Source organism: Rattus rattus, chromosome 2 (genome assembly GCF_011064425.1).
Source record: "Rattus rattus isolate New Zealand chromosome 2, Rrattus_CSIRO_v1, whole genome shotgun sequence".
NCBI classification, from domain to species: Eukaryota; Metazoa; Chordata; class Mammalia; order Rodentia; family Muridae; genus Rattus; species Rattus rattus.
In genome coordinates, this window is record NC_046155.1 from 28,881,888 (window position 1) to 28,896,022 (window position 14,135).

The 14,135-nt window shown below is 43.3% G+C and overlaps 1 long non-coding RNA gene and 1 other non-coding gene across 2 annotated transcripts; both read right to left on the reverse strand.

Moving 5' to 3' along the window:
• Positions 1 to 3,789: 3,789 nt before the first annotated feature.
• On the reverse strand, positions 3,790 to 14,053 carry LOC116891068. The gene is made up of 3 exons (XR_004386809.1): positions 13,713 to 14,053; positions 12,476 to 12,659; positions 3,790 to 3,942 (listed from the first exon to the last, which is right to left on the reverse strand). It is a non-coding gene; the product is annotated as an uncharacterized LOC116891068 (long non-coding RNA).
• Positions 5,953 to 6,059, reverse strand: LOC116894848. Its single transcript, XR_004387063.1, has one exon. It is a non-coding gene; the product is annotated as a U6 spliceosomal RNA (small nuclear RNA).
• Positions 14,054 to 14,135: the final 82 nt, after the last annotated feature.

Below are 14,135 nucleotides of genomic sequence, written 5' to 3' on the forward strand. Positions count from 1 at the left end.
GGGGACAGAACTCAGGCCTTCCCATGTCTACAAAAGCAGTTTACTAACTGATTCACACTCCCTCCCCCAGTTACTCTTCTAAAATCTGAGAATACAGAACTAGGTCAGGTCCCGGAGGGTACAGACTGATGCCTTTCAAGTTTGTAGTTTTGTTTTGATATCCAAAAATTCTCTTTTTTTCTTAAACATTTCATGATCAGTCTCCTTTTATTAACTTATGCAAATGTAGGTAGGCTGTGCATTTTTTAATCAAAAGTAGAATTCGGTAGTGTAACATAGAGTTGAAAGTTAGCACTTGCTAACTCATGTTCTTTTGGTTTTTTGGATGTTTGTTTGTTTTTTTGGTTTATATTGGCTAGATATTCTAATGGGAGTCTTAGAGGAGTGTTGAGGGAAGGCTGATTATAAAATGTTTGAAGTGTTTGGAGTGATTGGCAAGGCCTTTGTGATGCTGTTTACATATGACCCCATCACTTAGGAAGTAGGGATAGGAGGATAAGGTGTTCAAAGGCAGCCTTGGACCATAGTGGACTAATAAACATTATGGTCGATGATAACTATCAGTATCAGAGAAAATTTTTATGAGGCTTTAACTATCATAACATACACACAAGTAAGGACAATATTGTTACAATGTAAAGAATGTAAAATTATAGTCCCCTTCGTAATTATGTTATAGACTAACACTCACAACTATTTATCTAGTTTTTTACTTACTAGATAGATAGATAGATAGATAGATAGATAGATAGATAGAACGAGATGAAACATAGTGTTTATGTTCAGACCACTCCATTATGACTTTCAAAAGATTTTATTTTATGTGTAGGAATGTTTGTCTCTGTGGTTACATGTGCACAATTTGCAGTTCTGGTCTCAACAGAGGGCAGAAGAGGGAGGCCATCAGTGTCTTCTAACTGGAGGTACACACAGTTGGAATCCACTATGCGTGTGCTGAGTACGAAACCCAGATTCCCTACAAAACTTAGCAAGGGATCTTAACTCTAACCTCATTAGCTATTTTTCAAAAAGCATTTGATATATTTATTTATTTTGTGTGTGTGTGTGTGTGTGTGTGTGTGTGTGTGTGTGTGGGTGTGTTGTGGTAAGAGGGCAACTTGTGAAAACCCAGTGTTTACTCCTTTTACCCTGTTCATTTTAGAAATCAAAGTCAGATTGTCATGGTTTACAGCAAGCACCTTTAAGCCACTCAACCATTTTTATTACAGTACCTAATTTAATATTTTAAAAAAAATTATCTAACTTTATTTTTTAATTTTTTATTAGATATATTTTTTTACTTTCATTTCAAATGTTTTTCCCCTTCCCGATTTCCTGTCCAGAAGCCCCCATTCTCTCTCCTCCCCCTCCCCCATGCAGGTATTCCCCCTGTACATCCTCCTTATTGCGCCCCCATATTCCCCTGCACTGGAGGTCCAACCCCAAAAATTCTCTTGAGAAGGGATTTAGAGGTGAGGACGCCACGGGGCAGAGGGGATAAGTCTGCTAGCAAAGTCTCATTTCTTTTTCTGCCAAAGAGCACAGCAGATGGAGCAATAGACGCCTCTATCCATTAAGTTCTATTACGCCATCGCCACTGCACGGTCACCTTAGCCAATGTCCGTCCTCACCACCGCCACAGATGAATCAGCACGGGCTGCCTGAGGCATGTAGAACCACCCTCCGTGTAAAGGTGTTTCTCACAGATGGCTTCAGTACACAGCCATCAGTGGATAATGATACCCGACCAGCAACTCAGTAAACGTGAGTGGGGTCCTTTGTTCTCAAAGGAGGGTTTACAAGATGTGTCTCAGAACCTCATCCACACACACACACACACACACAAAAACACAGATGAAGGTGTGGAACAGGGGAGCTCTCAGTGTTGGGGAGCACAGTCCCTTTGGGAAGCTGTCTGGAAGTTTCTAACACAGGGGAATGAAGGTCTTATGGCCCAGCATGTCCACAGGTAGCCATATTCCCAACACATGTACAGCATTTCATGTGTAAGATTGTTTGGGCACATCCAATTATAAACATTAGCAGATAGCACAAAATAGTCCAAAAGTCTGTCACTATGTAAGGGAAAATAAATCACAGCCTATTTATATAAATAGAAACTCCCGATGTATAAAAACAATGTGGATAAATTATACATATATGCTATGGAATGAAGAAAGCCAGATCCAAGGATACAAAGAATATATGTTACTAGTAAGCAGGAAAACAGGAGTGTAGCTGAAGGGTCATGGTGGCCATGTGCCTAGAACAGGAAGCCCAACTCCCATCAAGACACCATCACCAGCCCTAACTGAAGAAAACATTCCGTAATGCGCATGTCTTGTTGATTCAGCCAAGAGAGATGTCTCCGTCCCACCTTCCTCAGCCTCCTCCTTACATTTGATCAGAGGAAGGAAGAGAAGGTGAAAGGAACAAGGAGGAGATAGAAGAAGAAGAGAGAGAGAGAGACGTAAGCAGAACACCTTATGATCTTTAGTCTCTCATGTATCTTGCTTCTTCACTTTCCCCAGTAACGCTGTGTTTGTTGTCTTATGAACTTCAGTTTGCTTTTCCACAATCCACTTTGAAGCTATAAGAGAAGCAAGAAGGCATGGGAAGTTCAGATCTTGTAGTGTGTTTTGTAATTGTGCATAAATACCGGGGAACTAGAACATGGAAGCTAGATATGTACAGGAAACACCAACATACTAACCTGAGAAACTTTGTGATCTTGTGTGCAAGGCCACTTCGGAAGCATCAATGCTGTGGGTCAGAGGACTATGTGTGCACAGCTACAGCATCCTGGAGGTGTGAACTTGAAAGATTAGACAGAAGGAAGGGTGTAGTCTGCTAGTTTCCCATGCAATGTCATTTTTCCATTTCTTCGCTAAAATGAACAAGTAAAGGCCCTGATTTTATTTGAGGAGACATGTAGAGTTGACCCCATTCCCTATCTCAGCCTGGCCTCATCACTGTGGTGTCTAGTCAGTTATAAGCAGAATGCTGTATGGGTCTCCAGGAACTATCTTGATAGACAGAAAGTTTACATGGGCACTGCAGCTGGTCCCCACCTCTTCCTTCCTGTTTTCTGGCTTGTGAACAGGATGTCTGGTACCCTGCTGTCCACTTTGAACTATGTAGCTGCTTAGTTTAGTTGTAGAACAGAAAAAAAGAAAGAAAGAAAGAAAAAAGGAAGGAAGGAAGGAAGAAAGGAAGAAAGAAAGGAAGGAAGAAAGGAAGAAAGAAAGGAAGAAAGAAAGAAAGAAAGAAAGAGAGAAAGGAAGAAAGAAAGAAAGAGAAATTAATTTGAGGATGCTAAGAGAAAGCCTCCATGTAGACCCCAGGCTACCTGCCTTTAAACTTCCTCAGAGGAAAAAAAATGGAACCCATGTATTCAGTTATTTAAATGATGCTAGTGCTAGCTAACCTAGGCAAAAAGAAGAACGTCCTGCCCAGATATTAAAGCAGGTGAAGATAAAATGATATGTTGAGAGCCAAGTATGATAGCATGTCTTTGTAGACCCAGCACTGAGGAAGCAGAGACAGGAGGATCTGCGGGGCTTACTGGTCAACCCACCTAGCCTACTAGGTGAGCTCCAGGGTCTTCAAGGAACCCTGTCTCAAAAAAAAAAAAATAGATGGAGAGTAACTGAGGATGATACGGGACATGGAACGACGGCCTCTAGTATGTAGACACATACTTACGTGCACACACATGTAAATAAAATTATATAAACTTAAGCTAAATAAATTATATTTAAATGATAATTAATAAAGGCTCAAACTAACCTCTCCTGGTTATCTTTGCTCTCGTCCATGGTTTGCATGCTCTTAAGATGACTTCCATCAGCCGTGTCTTCCCAGGAAATGACTAGAAAAACCCGGAGACTGGACATCTCTTCTGGACACCACATTCCACCACCTGATGCTGCTGACTTGAGGCTGGCCATGGAAGGAGCAACTAATGAGGAATTTAGCAGAGCCTACACAGCGTGGCCAGTTTTCTTGCTATTTTCTCCTTCCTCCCTTTCTTTTTTCCTCCAGGGGGCTTTCTGGTAAGCATTTCTACCACAGCAGCACTGAATGGGGTGAATACTACTCCTTGTGAATATTGTTCATAAGAACAAAATGCTGGAAGGGAGCCAAATCCTGTCATCGGGGAGAGTGTTGATTAAACCTCACTGACAGCCAAACACTGTTGGGTTCTGCAATCATGGGAATGAGGAAGAGACTTGCAGAACAATGTCTGCACAGAGCAGCGTAAAGCATGAAAAAGGAATGAGGAAGAATTCTTCCTTCACTGAGTGAGCACTGAGCCGTTTTGTTCGATGAAGAAAAGGCAAGTGCAGGGCAGGGCTGGTAAAATGCCACCTGGGTAAGACCGGAGTGTGAATGGAAGTGTCTGTTTTCTAAGACAGAGCAACAGGACAAACCACAGGCTTATACACTGGTCGTTGCAGCCTGCCTTGGGAAGCAGTGGACTCCTGCAGACTTTCAGACTTCTACATGTACATTGTGGTATGCATATGCCCTCTCCAGGTAAATAGAGAAATAAATAAATCTCATTTTAAAGTGTTTGTTGAGTTTTTAGAAATGAATTCTAAAGGTTTTTTTTTTCATCTTTATTAACTTGGGTGTTTCTTATTTACATTTCGATTATTATTCCCTTTCCCGGTTTCTGGGCCAACATCCCCCTAATCCCTCTCCCTCCCCTTCTCTATGGGTGTTCCCCTTCCCATCCTCCCCCCATTACCGCCCTCTCCCCAACAATCACGTCCACTGGGGGTTCAGTCTTGGCAGGACCAAGGTCTTCCCCTTCCACTGGTGATCTTACTAGGATATTCATTGCTACCTATGAGGTTGGAGGCCAGGGTCAGTCCATGTATAGTCTTTAGGTAGTGGCTTAGTCCCTGGAAGCTTTGGTTGGTTGGCATCATTGTTCATATGGGGTCTCAAGCCCTTTCAAGCTCTTTCAGTCCTTTCTAAGATTCCTTCAACGGGGGTCCCAATCTCAGTTCAGTGGTTTAATGATGGCATTCGCCTATGTATTTGCTGTATTCTGGCTGTGTCTCTCAGGAGAGATCTACATCCGGCTCCTGTCAGCCTGCACTTCTTTGCTTCATCCATCTTATCTAGTTTGGTGGCTGTATATGTATGGGCCACATACATATGGGCTCTGAATGGGTTTTCCTTCTGCCTCTGTTCTAAACTTTGCCTCCCTATTTCCTCCCAAGGGTATTCTTGTTCCCCTTTTAAAGAAGGAGTGAAGCATTCACATTTTGGTCATCCTTCTTGAGTTTCATGTGTTCTGTGCATCTAGGGTAATTCAAGCATTTGGGCTAATATCCACTTATCAATGAGTGCATACCATGTGTGTTTTTCTGTGATTGGGTTACCTCACTCAGGATGATATTTTCCAGTTCCAAGCATTTGCCTGTGAATTTCATAAAGTCGTTGTTTTTGATAGCTGAGTAATATTCCATTGTGTAGATGTACCACATTTTTTGTATCCATTACTCTGTTGAAGGGCACCTGGCTCTTTCCAGCTTCTGGCTATTATAAATAAGGCTGCTATGAACATAGTGGAGCACGTGTCTTTTTTATATGTTGGGACATATTTTGGGTATATGCCCAAGAGAGGTATAGCTGGGTCCTCAGGTAGTTCAATGTCCAATTTTCTGAGGAACCTCCAGACTGATTTCCAGAATGGTTGTACCAGTCTGCAACCCCACCAACAATGGAGGAGTGTTCCTCTTTCTCCACATCCTCGCCAGCATTTGCTGTCACCTGAGTTTTGATCTTAGCCATTCTCACTGGTGTGAGGTGAAATCTCAGGGTTGTTTTGATTTGCATTTCCTTATGACTAAAGATGTTGAATATTTCTTTAGGTGTTTCTCAGCCATTTGGCATTCTTCAGCTGAGAATTCTTTGTTTGGCTCTGAACCCCAGTTTTAAAAATATGGAAGCTTCACGAATTTCCATGTCATCCTTGCGCAGGGGCCATGCTAACCTTCTCTGTATTGTTCCAATTTTAGTATATGTGCTGCCGAAGCAAGCACATGAATTCTAAAGTTTAAAAACAGATAGAAAACCATGAGTCTATCTGAGGGCATAGTTACATACAAGGATTGTGTTACGTGACTCCTAAATACAGTACTTTGTGCATCTCCTTGTGGTAGAGGTCTTGGAGCCATAGTGACCACCAAGAAATCAAGGTTCACTAAAACTAATGTAGCTTGATAAAGCAAAAACTTTGGGGGAAAGGGGCTGCCTTAGTGGGTAAAGTGCTTGCTGTACAAACATGAGTGCCTGAGTTCAAGTCCCCTATAGCCACACAAAAAAGTCAGGCATGGCAATGTCTATCTGTGGTTCTAGCACTAGAGATTGAGACAAAAGAGCCCCCATCCCCTCCTGAAAATGTCAAGAAACAAAGACAGTCTGGTCAGTAAAATGAGAGGGCTCCTGTTGGCTAAATATGGGAGAACTTGTGCATGTGAGTGGAACACTTTCATCTGCCTACAACACACTAAATCGACATGCTCACAATGGTACAGTTTAAAAGTCTCAGCGGTCCCTATCCAAAGCTGCTACTGCACCCATCCATCATTGAGAATAATCAACCTGTCCCACCACTTCTGCAGGAAATTTACTTCAGGCTGACCAAATAGTTGATTCCAGAAAATGTATTCAGAGTAAATGAAAGAATCCAAGTGAGGTAACACATGACTGAAGTCCCAGCACTCACTCGGGAGACCGAGGTGTTAGATGTCTAATTGGAGGCCAGTTACACCATGTAGTGAGTCTGTACCTCAAAAAAAAAAAAAATCACATGTAATCCCTGGCACTGGGCACAAAGGAGTAACGATGAATCAGGCTGTTAGGTTTGTGTCAATCGTCACCAAAAATGCTCTCAAACAAATGAGAAAAATTCATGGAGGAACGCATCACAGGTGAATCAGCTGACCTCAGGGTTCATTTGTCAACCCACAAGTTGCTGAATTTCAAACCTCTAACTTAGCTGCTTTTAGAAAGCACGAAGGACAGAGAATCGAGTAGGCTGTCACCATGCAATCCCGAATGTGGGGAACCATGTAGGGCAGTTCTTTGCCATGTAGATGAGACCAAGATCAGTTGCAGCATAAAAGACGTTGAAAATTAACAAGCCAGGAGTGGCGTAATCCCGGCCCTTGGGAGGTGCAGGCAGGAGTTCAAGGTCATCTTTAGTGAGTTCGAGGACAGTTTGTGATACATAAGAGCTTATATCAAAAAAAAAAAAAAAAGTGAAGCATGACAAAAAATATTGGCAAGTGAAAGTATGTGAGTATGGATTTATCAAGAGTCTGACATCCATTTCGTCATCCTCCATGGCTCTAGCAGGCTTGCCCTGTAGCTGGACTGAAACCAGCTGTGGCTTTGCGGATGTGTCTTGTATTGTCCTCAGGTTAGGACCCAGAGTCTCACTCCCACCAGTGCTGGGAACAAGGCTGAAAGGGTCTACAAGGAGGCAGTGCTCCCAGACTCTGAGTTACCGTGTCCTGCTAGCAATCCACGGAGACTCCTGGGGCAGCATGCAGGCATCAAGAAGAGGATAACTGGGAAGTGAATTCTCCAGACTGTTCTCAGCTTCACTAGCCTGGCTGGCTGGCTAAAAGTTGTTGAGAACACATGGTATTGGAAGGAGTAGCCAGTTCCCACTGGCTTCCTAGGGAGTGCTGAGGCCTGCTCCTTTTAACATAACTGTGGCCATTTTGTATTCAGTCTCCATTTTGCTTATAAGGTGAAATTAAGTTCATAGCTATTACTTTGGTTGACATTAAAGAATGTTACTAGTATACCAAAAAAGTTATGGTTGAATCACTTGTACCCTGTTATCTCAATGTTCTGAAGATCCCCTGTTCACCACCTGTCTGTCCGCCCCCCTTACCTCACTCAGGACCAATCAGCTTAAAGGTTGGCTGGTGATGCTTTGTCTGGTTAGCCAAAAATGCTGTACCACTTCACTGCTTGCCTTCGAACTTTTGAACCTGGCTTTTCTTCTAAGAAACCTGCCCCGAGAACAGACTGGTGTCACAGTTTTTTTCCTTATTGTGGTTCTGGATGTCCAGTAGTATGGTGTGTATTCAATAAACTATTCTTGCTTAATTGAGATTAGTCCTTGTGTATGGTTTGAGTGGCGATTCCAGACCCCAACATTAGGAAATGTGGTACAGAGGGGTCACTCTTTTTTCTCTAACACACAATGTCTTCCTGGACAAAGTCACCATCTCTTCCCCTTCCCCCTTTCTTCTTTCTACTGGGTCACTTGTGGTGAGTTTTCTTCTCATCCCCCGTGTCTCCCTCACTTGCTAGGGCACACTGAGAATCCAGTGGCACAGATCTGTAGGCTGGGCTTATGATAGCTAATGGGAGACAACAAAAGAACATGCATGATGCTGCTAATAATAACACTGTTTTCCATGAACAATTCTGCATGTATGGTGACCTGTTTAGAGCACTTCTGTAGCAAACTCTGATTCCCCCAAGCATGTGAAGACCTCAGTCTGCTGGGCAAGGAGAATGTACTTGAAAAGAGGGCAGGAGAGAAAATACATCACAATGAACAGTCACAATTCTCTCATGTGTCATTAGAGTTGTGCTGTACACATGTCATTTATGAGTGATAAATGACTACAGCCCCATTGTATGAAGACACCCTGCCCAGTTTTATAACTTATTTTTGACATTTCAAAGCATAACCTTATACCAGCCATGGTGGCACACGCCTGTAATCCCAGGACCTGGGAAGTGGGGGTGGAAGAATCAGGAATTCAAGAATCAGGAATTCTTGGCTACATAGTGAGTTGGAGACTAGCCTGGGCTACACGAAACACTGTCTCAAAAACAAACAAACATCCATAGTCTCCAATCTGTGGGTACCAAAATAGTATTCCCATGCCAGTCCCATGTAATTTGATATTCTTATTTTTAAGAGACACAGTTTTGGGGCTGGAGAGATGGCTCAGCGGTTAAGAGCACTGGCTACTCTTCTAGAGGTCCTGAGTTGAATTCCCAGCAACCACATGGTGCCTCACAACCATCTGTAATGGGATTTGATGCCCTCTTCTGGTGTGTCTGAAGACAGCAACTGTGAATTCACACACATAAATAAATAAACCTTTTAAAAAGAGAGAGACACAGTGTTGCTAGTTAAGTCCTCAAACTTAAGATCTTCCTATCTCAGCCTTTAGTGCTAAGATGCACACCTGTGGGGATAAGGCAATATTCTGCTACAACGTTGCCATTCTCTGCATGACACTCTGCTATCCACTGACCTCTCCAATTGAATCTTTTGCCAGTCTATGTCCTAGTTATCCTCATTCCACTGATCCAGGGTTAAGCAGCTTTTGCTCATATCTTTGGATGGTGGGTTTTGTTTTGTCTTATTTTGGTTTGTTTTGTTGTTGTTTAGGTAGAAATAGCTGTATATTTTTGTAGAGGGATTTTAATCCAGCAACACAGCTACACTGGCTGGAATACTGACATGCCCTTAACAATACCTTTAATCTCTCTGGCTGGAATACAGATGTGCCCTTAGTACACATCTTTAATCCCAAACAATGAAAATGTAGTTTGTAGAAGGACATCCCCATGTTTGAAAGTGATGTCTAATTGAGAGGCAGACAAAGTGACGAATCAGAGAAAGATTTGACAGAATAGGATATGCCTGACTCTCATGAGAACAGAGAGGAGACTTAAGAGGTGACTTAAGAGAGAGCATCGCAGAGAGGAGAGGAGGCGGTTTTACCAGCAGAGTTTTACAGAGAACAAGGTAGACACAGGTAAAGACAGAACAAGCCAGAGAATGAGGAAGAGACAGAAGATACTTTCAAAGTTAGGATGAGAACAAGCAAAGCAATTCAGTCAGAAGCCGAGAGAGACCAACTTGAATCAGTGTGGAGAGGAGTCTGAATCAGACAGCTGAGTTGAACCAGACAGCCAGAGTTCAGAAAGAACTATAAAGGGCCATCTTTTTCAGCAAAGTCTCAGAAGCTGCAAACTTTCTAGGCCTAGAATGTGTAGAAGTTACAGGCTTCCAGCACCAGCCCTAGGTTAGCACACAGAGGCAGTAAGCCCCTGAGATGACCATTACATCAGGGAAATAAAAGACACTTTCACAAGTCTTGCTTTGGGTAAAAAATATAGGCAGGTTTTTAAAAGTGTTTTTCTTACCATATATGAGTTATACTTAATGTGTTTCAGTATAACTTTTTCATACATGTGCATAATGCATTTGTATTAAATTCACACCCCCATAACCCTCTTTTGTTCCTCTCATACTCTATTAACACTAATCCCCACTTCCTCTTTCCAATTATCCCCCCTCTACGTTCATGTCTTATCCGATGAGATCCACTAGGCTTGTTTACAGCAACCGTCTCTGATTTGGTGCCTGCCATGGGAGGGGAATTCATACCTGTTACTGTAAATCCAGCAAAATCCAAGCTGGGAGGTCCACAAGCTCGGCTGTTGTTTTTCAACGCAGATATGAGGTGTCTGTTAACAGCTAAATAGCTATGCGTGTGCCCACAGGTTAGTGCTGTCATCAGCGGTCCTTAGGGAAGACAGAAACTCAACAGTGGCCAAGAAGTTCTGACAAAATACATGAAAAATTACATACTCATCTTCAAGAAAGAAAATCATAGTGTTTTCTAGCTGGATGGATGATTGATAGGTAGATGATAATGTATATATGATAATGATGATGAAAGATATATGATAGATGGATATATGATAGATAGATACTAATGATGAAGATAGGTGATTGATAGGTAGACAGACAGACAGACAGGTAGATATGATGGATAGATGATAGGTAAATAGACAGGCAGATATCATGTACAGCTACTTCCTTATATGGTGTCTTGGGAGAAGGAAAAAGAAGATAAAGAAGGTTAAGTAAGTTGCTCAAAGCCACACATCTTGTATGAAACAAATTTAAACGTTTAGTTTTCATCTCCTATGCGATGGTTTGTACATGCTTGATAAAATGAAATTGTTCTTCTGTTTTTCCCAGGAAGCAATGAAGGCTGTGGAAACACAGATTTCATGGGCCTGTAACAAGGAAAAGCTTCCTTCAGCCAATTCGACTTTGCAAAAGCACTGAAGAATTTCTGTGGCAGTTAATGTCTCTGATTTATAATCCTAAGATAAATCAAGACCAAGATTAGAAGATAAAAGGGCTTACGCTCACAGTCTGAGAGGCTACCTGAGAAGCTGAGGGTCACAAGAGTGCTTGTGGCCTCTTCTATCACAGCTTCGGCCTTATGATGGGGAACTGCGGCCATCAAATCGCCCCCAAAGAGGCTAGCCAGGGAGAGCTGGCCTTTGGTTTCTGGAGGTGTTTTTCATTTCTATCTGAGTTGTTACAAAAGATCGGGCTGTCACCTGCTGCTTAACCAAGTATGACAAAGTCAAAGTCTCTTTTCTTTAATCACTAACTAGATATCCTGAGAGTCAACATTAAAAAGGGAAACAGTAACAAGGGGGAACACCAGTTCCTTGGAAGGAGGAGGAGGTACCTTATTGATGAAAATCAGCCAAAGGTTTCTTTAGATAAAGTCTGAAAAACTTAGGAGTAAAAGGAAGGTGCTCACATTTATTGTAGAAAGACAACTCTAATGTGTCTTTCTCCTTGATTTCAGGTTCTTAGGACAGGAAAGTGAACTTCATCTTCCAGGCACGGGTGTGTTGCACTTAAGGAAAATGGCCCTCAACTCTTATCCCATCTGACATCATTTGTGTCCACGGAGAAACGGAGATGTGTGTGTGTGTGTGTGTGTGTGTGTGTGTGTGTGTGTGTGTGTGAGAGAGAGAGAGAGAGAGAGAGAGAGAGAGAGAGAGAGAGAGAGAGAGAGAGCGATACATTAAGGAGTTCCAACTCTGCAGGGTTGCTTGCCCCCACCATTTCTTTGTTGGTTTGAGCTGAGAAATCCGAAATATGAGATATCAGCCACAGCAACAGTGAATTCAGTTTACTCCCCTGCTCTCTTAAAATGAATTTGCTGTTGGCTTGAGCATAGCTCCTTAAGGTCCCCAGGTGTCATCTGCAAGTGAAGAGGATAGATCCCTAAAGACCTTGAGCCAATCAAACCAGTGACTGGAGAGCAACTTCCCCATCAGAGCTGGGTGTGCCCCGCCCCTGCACATCCCCTTATGGGAGGAATTAGCTCAGTGACCGGATATGGAGGTGGCTTCTCAATCCAATCCCTGCTCCTCCTCCTTCTCCTCCTCCTCCTCCTCCTCCCCCCCCTCCTCCTCCTCCTCCTCCTCCTCTCAGCACCGTTCTTAACTCCCTTGTGCCTAGGTTTGCCCATCAGAAAGATGAAGGTAGGGCAAGCATCCTGTTTGATTCTCACAGCTTCCACAAAACCCCAGCAGCACCCACGTCACAGATCAACTCTGACGCTTCAGCTTTAATGGACTGGTTCAAAGTTACCTCGGTAGTGGGCAGATCAGGGATTGAAGGTAAGTTCTTCCCCTGCAGAAGCAAAGGCTGAGAGGCAGACAAGGTCCCTCCTCTCTGCTCCCATGGGCTTCCTATCTCCAGGGCAGGTTAGCCTTACAGATACAGTGGAGTGCACTGGAGCACAGCAATGGCAGACACCCCACCCCACAGGACGCTGGGAAGAGAAAACACAAAAACATGGCACACCACTATGGAACCCTGGTGTACTTCATTGAGTCTTCTTTAAGTACATGCCTGGATTTTATAGATTTATTTTTACATACACACAATCAAATTATACATACAGTTTTAAACATTTTTTTTTAATTACCCCACCGTACTAAGAGTACTTAGTTTCCTTTCTGTAGACTTCAAATGGCTGATCTCGTTTCTTTCATTTGGAGGTCTCCTCCTCCTCCTCCTCCCCCTCCTCCCCCTCCTCCTCCTCCTCCTCCTCCTCCTCCTCCTCCTCCTCCTCCTCCTCCTCCTCCTCCTCCTCCCCTGTAGAGTGAATCTTTTTCTTGATAGTTTGCCCACCTCAGGAATTTTTCTTTCCAGCTCTACCCTGAGAAACCAGGAATCTTGAGTTTCCTCTCTCCTGACCTTTTTTTCTTTTGAAAGCTTAACTCTGGGAAAGGAGATGAGACCATTCATAGTATAATGTGAATGGTTAATAAAGCTTAATCTATTGTCTTTTGAAGGGTTTTAAAAAATCACTTTTAATGAAAAGATACTCTAATTGGGGAATTCTAGTGGTCAAGTAATCTAGACAAGGAGAGTCCCCTGACAGCCAACTAAAGAGTAAACCCCATAATGCTACATGGGGCTCACTTAGTTGAGATAATGGTAAGCTAAGGGCAAGGTAAGAGTAAAAACAGAGTAAGAAATTCAGTTATCGGGCTGGAGAGATGGCTCAGTGGTTAGGAGCACCGACTGCTCTTCCAGAGGTCCTGAGTTCAATTCCCAGCAACCACATGGTGGCTCACAACCATCTGTAAGGAGATCTGATGCCCTCTTCTGGTGTGTCTGAAGACAGCTACGGTGTACTTATATATAATAAATGAATAAATCTTTAAAAAAAAAAAAAAAAGAAATTCAGTTATCGAAGTGTGTGCAGCCACACTAACCCAGATTCTCCAACTACACCCTGTAAGGTATTTGGCCTTGGGGATAGAATGGGCCCGCCCACCGTCCCACAGCAGCCTGGCCAGTTCTTAACTTTAATTACCCAGTAATGGCCACAAGGCAAGTCCCTAGGGGTGCACTTGTTAAGTTGTGCAAGAGATGACCACGCCCACGCGCAAGGTGTACAACCAGGCCTGGGTGCCGGCAGATCCGTCTGATCCTCGATTCAGAGAATTAAAAAATCCCGCGGGGAATATCAGAGATCACCTGGGGGATAAAAAAAAATCCCCAAAGCTGCTCTGAAGTCACACTGTGTGTCTCTTCTTGTGGCTCTGGGGCTTGAGGCCCAGGGCAAAAATGTGTCCCATATCAAATTCCTTCGCACACGCCCAGGGCTGTGCGTCCCCAAGGAGATTGGTGTGAAATCGCAGAGGGTCAGAAACTCCTCCGGTGGGAAGCCTCAACCGGGAGCCCAGGGGGACCTGATCGCCCTACGCTCGCCACCCCGCCGGGACGCTCCGCCCTC